Consider the following 8496-nt stretch of genomic DNA (forward strand, 5'->3'; position numbering starts at 1 on the left):
CAAAAAGCCACAGACTGGGTAATTTACAAATAACAGAAGTTTATTTTCTCACAGCTCTGGAGGCTGGGAAGTCCAAGTTCAAGGCACCAGCACTCAGTGTTGGCGAGGGCTGCTCGCTGTGTTTCCAAGATAGCACCTTGTTGCTACATCTTCCAGAGGGGACAAAGACTGTATCCTCACATGGTAGAAGAGATGAAAGGCGAAAAGGGTGAATGCTGTGTGAAGCCTCTCTCATAAGGTGTTAATCCAATTCTCAAGGGTGGAGCCCTCACGACTTCCCAAAGGCCCCACCTTCTAATACTGCTGCATTGGGGATTAAGTTTCAACATGAATTTTGAGGGGTCACAAACATTCAAACCATAGCAAATGGAAATATCTGGCTCTCCCCCTGGTGGCCTTTGCCTCACTGATGAGGGACAAGCAGACATCATTTACCTCTGATGTGGGCTTTAAGGAGCACACAGTCTAACAGCATCCCCTGAGGAGTCTCCCATATGGTCAAGCCCTCAGCTCTGAGCTTTAGTTACAGGAATTTGCAGGGGACAGTGGAGCAGGTAGAATGACACCTTTGGGAAATGGGACCTAGAGTCTGGGATCGTCTGGCCGCTGATCCATGCTCCTGAAACAAGTTAGTGGCTTGGGGAAAAGATTATGGGTAGGGGATGGGGAAGAAACTGGACTACAGAGACATTCCCAAAGCATGGGACTTGACTCCATCTTGGCTGGAACAAACCAGCAACAAATGTGTTTTGGGGGACTTGATAAAAATTGAATATGGATTATGTTTTCAATGCTATTAGGGAATGATTGTTTAACTTAGCTAGATGTGATAGTGGGATTGTACTTTCATTGGAAAATATCCTCTATTTTTGGAGATGAATGCTGAATTTTCTGAACTATTTATTTATGCTTGAGGTGCCACGGCCATGTGTTTGTAATTTACATTAATCACATATATGTGTGTGTGTGCATATATATATATATATATATGGAGAGAGAAAGCAAACAAGGCAAAATGCTTATGTTGTTTTAATCTAGGTGCTGGCTGTATTAGGGTTTTCCAGAGGAACAGAATATAATACACAAACATAGTATATACAATATATGTATGCATTACATATATATCCATATATACACATACACAGAGACTTATTTTAAGGTGCTAGACCCTGTGATTGTGGGTCTAGCTGGTTGAATTTTGTAGGGTGGGCCAGTAGGCTGGAAACTCAGGTAGAGTTTGTATGTTTCAGTCTCAAGGCTAAATTATTTCTTCTCCAGGAAGCCTCGGTCTTTTTCCTTAAGGCCTGATTGGATGAGGCCCACTCACCTCATGGAGGGTAACCTGCTTTACTCAAAGTTTACTAATTTAAATGTTAATCATACATTAAAAATACCTTCACAGCAATATCCAGACTGGTATTTGACCAAACAGCTGGGCATTGTGGCCCAACCAAGTTGACTCATAAAATTAGCTATCATGGTGGGTATTTGCATGTTCATTGTATTATTCTTTCTGCATTTTTTTTCTGTATTAAGATTTTCATTAAAAGGTAAAAAATAAATTAAGAACATTTGTTCACCAGAGGTCACCATAAAGAAAGTGAAAGTCAAATCACAAATTGGGAGACAATATTCATCCTCCATATAAACAACAAATGAATTCCATCCAGCAATACATAGAAAGACCCCCATAAACCAGCAAGAAAAAGGCCTAGATCCAATCAGACAATGAGCAAAAGATGTGAACAGGCATTTCACATCATAATGGGAAACAGAAATGGCCAAGAAATATGAAAACCTGGCAAGTAATTAGGGAAATAGAAATTAAGCTATAATGTGATACCATTTAACACCTACCAGACTGGCAGAATGTTTAGATTTGTGAGCAAGGATACATACCAGAACACACAGGCACAGCTGGTGAGCACTGCAGGGCCCCTTACCCACGGGGGCTGTGTTCCAAGACCCCAGTGGATGCCTGGAACTCAGATAGTGCTGATCCCTATACATACTGTGTTTTTTTCTTATTCATACATACCTATAAGGTCTAATTTACAAATTAGGCACAATAAGGGATTAACAATAACTAATGAGAAAAAGCACAATTATAACAATATACTGTCATGAAAGATATGAGAATGTGGTCTGTCTTTCTCAAAGTATCTTATTGTGCTCACTTGTTTTTCAGACTGTGGTTGACCATCGGTCATGACAACTGCAGGAAGTGAAATCACGGAGAAGGGGGATCACCATGCATAAGCTGGGACAGGTGTTTTGTGATTTCCAGTGGAGACGGACAGGCACGTACGCAGGGATTCAACAATCCCTCCTCTACTTGCGCACGCCATCAAAGCAGAGTTCTTCAACGTGGGAGCCACTGCCCGCTCAGGGAGGTCTTGACATCAGGTAGTAACATAATTGCAGCCCTAGTTTCAGATATTCTTCTTTTTAAAATTTCCAACTTTTAAGTTCAGAGGCACATGTGCAGGATATGCAGGTTTGTTACATAGGTAAACATGTGCCATGGCGGTTTGCCGCACAGATCATCCCACTGCCCAGGTATTCAGCCCAGCATCCATTAGCTATTCCTACTGATGCTCTCCCTCCTCCCTCCTCCCTCCTTCCACCCCCCAACCCAACAACAGGCCCCACTCTGTGTCATTTCTCCCAGTGTGTCCTTGTGTTCTCATCATCTAGCTCCCACTTATAAGTGAGAGCATGCGGTATTTGGTTTTCTTTTCCTGTGTTAGTTTGCCGAGGATAATGGCCTCCAGCTCCATCCACGTCCCTGCAAAGGACATGAACTCATTTCTTTTTATGGCTGCATAGTACTCCATGGTGTATATGTACCACATTTTCTTTATCCAGTCTATCATTGATGAGCAGTTAGGTTGATTCCATGTCTTGGCTATTGTGAATTGTGCTACAGTAAACATTCGCATGCATGTGTCTTTATGACAGAACAATTTATATTCCTTTGGGTCTATACCTAGTAATTGGATTTCTGGGTAGAATGATATTTCTGCCTCTAGGTTTCTGAGGAATTATCACACTGTCTTCCACAATGGCTGAACTAATTTACACTCCTGACAGCAGTGTAAAAGCATTCCTTTTTCTCCACAACCTTTCCAGCATCTGTTATTTTTTGACTTTTTAATAAGGGCCATTCTGACTAGTGTGGGACAGTATCTCACTGTGGTTTTGATTTGCATTTCGCTAATGATCAGTGATGTTGAGCTTTTTTCCAAATGTTGGCCGCATGTTTGTAATCTTTTGAGAAGTGTCTGCTCATGTCCTTTGCCCACTTTTTTAATGGGTTTGTTTGCTTTTTTTCTTGTACTTTTGTTTATGTTCCTTGTAGATACTGGATATTAGACCTTTGTCAGATGCATAGATTGCAAAATTTTTCTCCCATTCTTTAGGTTGTGTGTTTACTCTGTTTATAGTTTCTTTTGATGTGCAGAAGCTCTTTAGTTTAATTAGATCCCATTTGTCAATTTTTGCTTTTGTTGCATTGCTTTTGGCATCTTTGTTATGAAATATTTGCCCGTGCCTATGTCTTGAATGGTATTGCCTAGGTTTTCATATAGGGTTTTTAAAGTTTTGGGTTTTACATTTGCATCTTTAATCTACCGTGAGTTGATTTTTGTATATGGCATAAAGAAGGGGTCCAGTTTCAATTTTCTGCATATGGCTGGCCAGTCTCCCAGCACCATTTATTAAAGAGGGAATCCTTTCCCCATTGCTTATTTTTGTCATGTGTGTCAAAGATCAGATGGTTGTAGGTGTGCAGTTTTATTTCTGTGTTCTTTATTCTGTTCCATCGGTCTATGTGTCTGTTCTTGTACCAGTGCCATGCCTTGGCTGTTCAGGCTCTTTTTTGATTCCGTATGAATTTTAAAATTGTTTTTTTCTAATTTTGTGAAGAATGTCAATGGTAGTTTAATGGCAATAGCATTGGATCCATAAATTGCTTTGGGCAGTGAGGCCATTTTCATGATACTGATTCTTCCTATCCATGAGCATGGAATGTTTTTCCATTTGTTTGTGTTATCTCTGATTTCTTTGAGCAGTGGTTTGTAGTTCTCCTTGAACTACATCCCTTGTTAGCTTTATTCCTAAGCATTTTATTCTTTTTGTGGCAATTGTGAATGAGAGTTCACGTGGCTTGCCTGTTGTTGGTGTATAGGAATGCTAGCGATTTTTGCACGTTGGTTTTGTATCCTGAGACTTTGCTGATGTTGCTTATCAGTTTAAGAAGCTTTTGGGCTGAGACGATGGGGTTTTCTAGATGTAGGATCATGTTATCTGTAAACAAAGGTAGTTTGATTTCCTGTCTTCCTATTTGAATACTTTCTATTTCTTTCTCTTGTTTGATTGCCCTGGCCAGAACTTCCCACTACTATGTTAAATAGGAGTGGTAAGAGAGGACATCCTTGTCTTGTGCTGGTTTTCAAGCGGAATGCTTCCAGCTTTTGCCCATTCAGTATGATATTGGTTGTGGGTTTGTCATATATGGCTCTTATTATTTTGAGGTATGTTCCAAAAATATGGAATGCATCAAGAGTTTGCATGCCATCCTTGCACAGGGACCGTGCTAATCTTCTCTGTATGGTTTCAATTTTAGTGTATGTGCTGCTGAAGCGAGCACCAGTTTTCTTCTTAATTGGAACAAATCAGCACAGGCATTTGTACTGGCAAGCAGCTATTTGGCCAGCAAACACCTGTTTTGTTGTTGTTTTTCAGTCTATCCCAACATGTAGAAAACCATAAAGGTGGTTTGCTCTTAACTGGGAGGGACGGCAGTGTGGACCCGCCTTGGCAATACATGAATGCCCTAGCTCTCAGTCATAATTTAGCCCATGTGGACCTTGACTATCTCCCCAGCCCAAGGACACTGGGCTGATGTGACCTGGAGGGGAGGAAGTTGTAGGTTGCTTTAACAAAAACCATGTGTGGCAGGGTGAGAAGGAAACTCTGTGAAAACAGAGACTCCTGCTTTCTCCTGAAGCTCTCTCTGAGGTTCAACAAAGCAGCCGGGCATGCCCACTCGGTGGTGGTGAAGGACCAGTCCTGCACCCTGACTCATCCGTGTGCAGCACTCTTTGGAGGAAACACAGCCTGCATTTGCATGTGTGCTTCCCCTGTGTCCAGGTACGCCAGCGGGTGGCCTGCTTTCCACAGGAGGCACAGCCAGTGATGATGCCCATGTGGTCCTGTTCCTGTGTGGGCTGAGCCACTCAGTTGTTGTGGCTCGGGGACCCAAGGGTCCTCTTGGGGTCTTGGCTGACCAAGGCACCCTCGCAGCCCGAGCCAAGCCATGGTGGAGGCCACAGTGCCCGTGGAGGGAAGCAGAGTTTGCCCTCTGTGGCCAGTACCTCTTCTCGCTTGGACATACAGCGCTTGGCGTCCCCTGGGCCTGGGTGGAGACTGACCCTGTCCAGGGACATCAGGTGTAGTCTGACTTGGGTGTTGTTTGTCTGCTGAGTCCTGCAGCTGGAACGACTGGGCATTGTCTACTGTCAAGTGCATTGGGTACTGAGCTCTAGTAAGGTTCTTGGAACCTACGGCAGACAGCACTAAGGGAGCTGGTGCTGCCCTGAGGCAGACATGAAGTGCATTGGGTACTGAGCTCTAGTAAGGTTCTTGGAACCTACGGCAGACAGCACTAAGGGAGCTGGTGCTGCCCTGAGGCAGACATGAAGTGCATTGGGTACTGAGCTCTAATAAGGTTCTTGGAACCTATGGCAGACAGGCAGCCTCTGCCCTAAGGGAGCTGGTGCTGCCCTGAGGCAGACATGGAGGGGAGGGGAGCCGCCGTGGCCCAGCCACAGGGACTCAGTTTACCAAGCTCTTCCAGACACCCCTGCACTGCAGCCGATGCCCGATCAAGGTCAGTAGTGTGCCGTCCCGCCCTGCAGAAGGGAACCACAGCTCATGGGAGACCGATCAGCCACCTGGCCATGGGCTGACTGCCTTTGGACACCTTCCTTCATGGAGAGGGTCTGGCTTTTCCCAGGGATGAAGGCAGGACATTTAGTGCAGAGGGAGAACAGGATCATTTAGGAGCACAGCTGGGAGATGCCACCGCAAGACTGCAGTGAAGTCCTATAGGATATGGCCCTGGTCCTTGATGCTCCCCCACTGGCACTATTTCCACTTCATGGGGGTCCCACACCCCCCTATGGAGGTTAGAAGGGCCCCAACATTCCTTCTCTCTTATTAGCTAAGCTACATTAGGGCCTCAGCCTAGGCTGGGCCAACTTGGTGTCCCACTCGGGACTTAGAACCTTGAACAAATTGTGCGAACATTCAGGGACATCTTCCAGCTGTGGTCTTAAATGATCCTGTTCCCCTCTCCTCGCTTACTGTTCTGTCTTCGTCCCTGGACTGTGTGACTATGAGATGATGGGAAAGATGATTCTTGATCTGGACCTACTGCCCTCCGCTAGCACTGGTGCTTTCCTTCCCAGCCTACCGCCTGCTCCTGCATGCACTGCTGTTTCTAGCCAAGGCATTGCCTTTACAGCCGAAGGACACGGTAGTGGGAAGACACCATGGGATTCACCAGGGTTCCATGTACCCTGTCCCTCCACAGGACCCGCCCCTGCGGGATGGTGATCTGGCTTCTCAGGACCACTCAGGATTACGTAGGAGCTCAGCTAGGAGATACCACCTCAAGACTGCAGCGAGGTCCTATAGCATATGGTCCTGGTCCCTCATGAATGGTGCCGTTCCCCCAAACCAGAATCCACAGGCTGGGGGCCTAGGGGTGAGAGTGAGGGCAGCACTTATGGTTAGAACATTCACAAAAGGTTTGCCTCTGGGCCCTGTTAGCCCTTACTCTTCTGGTTTGGACATTTGTTTTATTATTATTTATTTAGTTAGTTATGTATATATATGTACACACACACACGCACACACACACATATATATATATTTTTTTAGGTGAAGTCTTGCTCTGTTACCCAGGCTGGAGTGCTGTGGCACAATCTTGGCTCACCACACCCTCCACCTCCTGGGTTCAAGTGATTCTCCTGCCTCAGCTTCCTGAGTAGCTGGGATTACAGGCCCCCACCACCAAGCACAGCTAATTTTTGTGTACTTTATTTATTTATTTTTATTATTTATTTACTTATTTTTGAGATGGAGTTTTGCTCTTGTCGCCCAGGCCGGGGTTCAATGGCATGATCTCGGCTCACTGCAACCTCTGCCTCCCAGGTTCAAGTGATTCTCCTGCCTCAGCCTGCTGAGTAGCTGGGATTACAGGCACTCGTCACCATGCCTGGCTAATTTTTTTGTATTTTTAGTAGAGATGGGGTTGCACTATGTTGGCCAGGCTGGTTTCAAACTCCTGACCGCAAGAGATCCGCCTGCCTCGGCCTCCCAAAATGCTAGGATTACAGGTGTGAGCCACTGCCCCTGGCCTATTTGTCTATATTTTGGACAGGGTCTCACTCTGTCACTCAGGCTGGAGTGCAGTGCTGTGATCATGGCTCACTGCAGCCTGGACCTCCTGGGCTCAAGAGATCCTCCCACCTCAGCCCCCTGAGTAGCTGGGACCACCGGTGTGTGCCACCATGCCTGGCTAATATTTCCTTTTTGTTGTTGTAGAAACAAGCCCAGGCTGGTCTCAAACTCCTGGCTTCAAGCATCTCCTGCCTCGGCCTCCCAAAGTGTTGGCATTACAGGTGTGAGCCCACCGTGCCTGGCCTGGTTTGGAGATTTTAGTAACTAACAGAGGAGTGCTTTGGTCAGAGAATAAGTCATGGAATGATGGAGCTGAAGACTGTGGATGCCATGTGGGTTAAGGGGCCCTTGGGAACAGCTAGGGTGGTCCTTACAAGAGGAAGCAGAGAGGTTACTACTGAACATGGGCAGGCCTAGGTGGCCCCCAGGTCTTCCCCCGTTCTCCCAAATCGAGGGATGAAATCGGTGGACAATCACAGCAACAAGGTTCAGGACTCAGACCCTGCAGGAGTGGAGAACTGGGCTGCCTGGATGAGAAAACACGGGTGTGAAGTATGTGAGCCATGAACACACCCCACGGTTTCATGACCAGCTGCAGATGTGAGACATCTGGAGCTTCTGGCAAAGTTTCTGCTTTCGTTGTGCTGTGTCTAAACTTCACCAGAACGGAACTCACCTTTCTCCCACCCGTTTGTTTCCACGGTGACTGTGTATCGGACGTGTCGTTGGTGCTTCCCTTCACATTAAATCCATAGGTTGTAGAACAGCGACGTGCTGAGGACAGAAGCGGCGGGAACGCCCAACACCAGAGACCCTGGGCTGTCACCAGATGTGGAACCCAGGAGACCTTTGGTGTCCTCCTTTGGAGGCCCTGAGGCTGTGCGTTTTCGGCGGTGGGGGCGCGGCGTGTCCGGCGGAGGAGGCCAGGCCGGTGCGTTTTCGGCGGTGGGGGCGCTGCATGTCAGTGGGAGGAGGGCAGGCCCGTGCGTTTTCAGCGGTGGGGGCGCTGCATGTCAGTGGGAGGAG

Source organism: Mandrillus leucophaeus, unplaced genomic scaffold (genome assembly GCF_000951045.1).
Source record: "Mandrillus leucophaeus isolate KB7577 unplaced genomic scaffold, Mleu.le_1.0 Scaffold325, whole genome shotgun sequence".
Lineage (NCBI taxonomy): Eukaryota > Metazoa > Chordata > Mammalia > Primates > Cercopithecidae > Mandrillus > Mandrillus leucophaeus.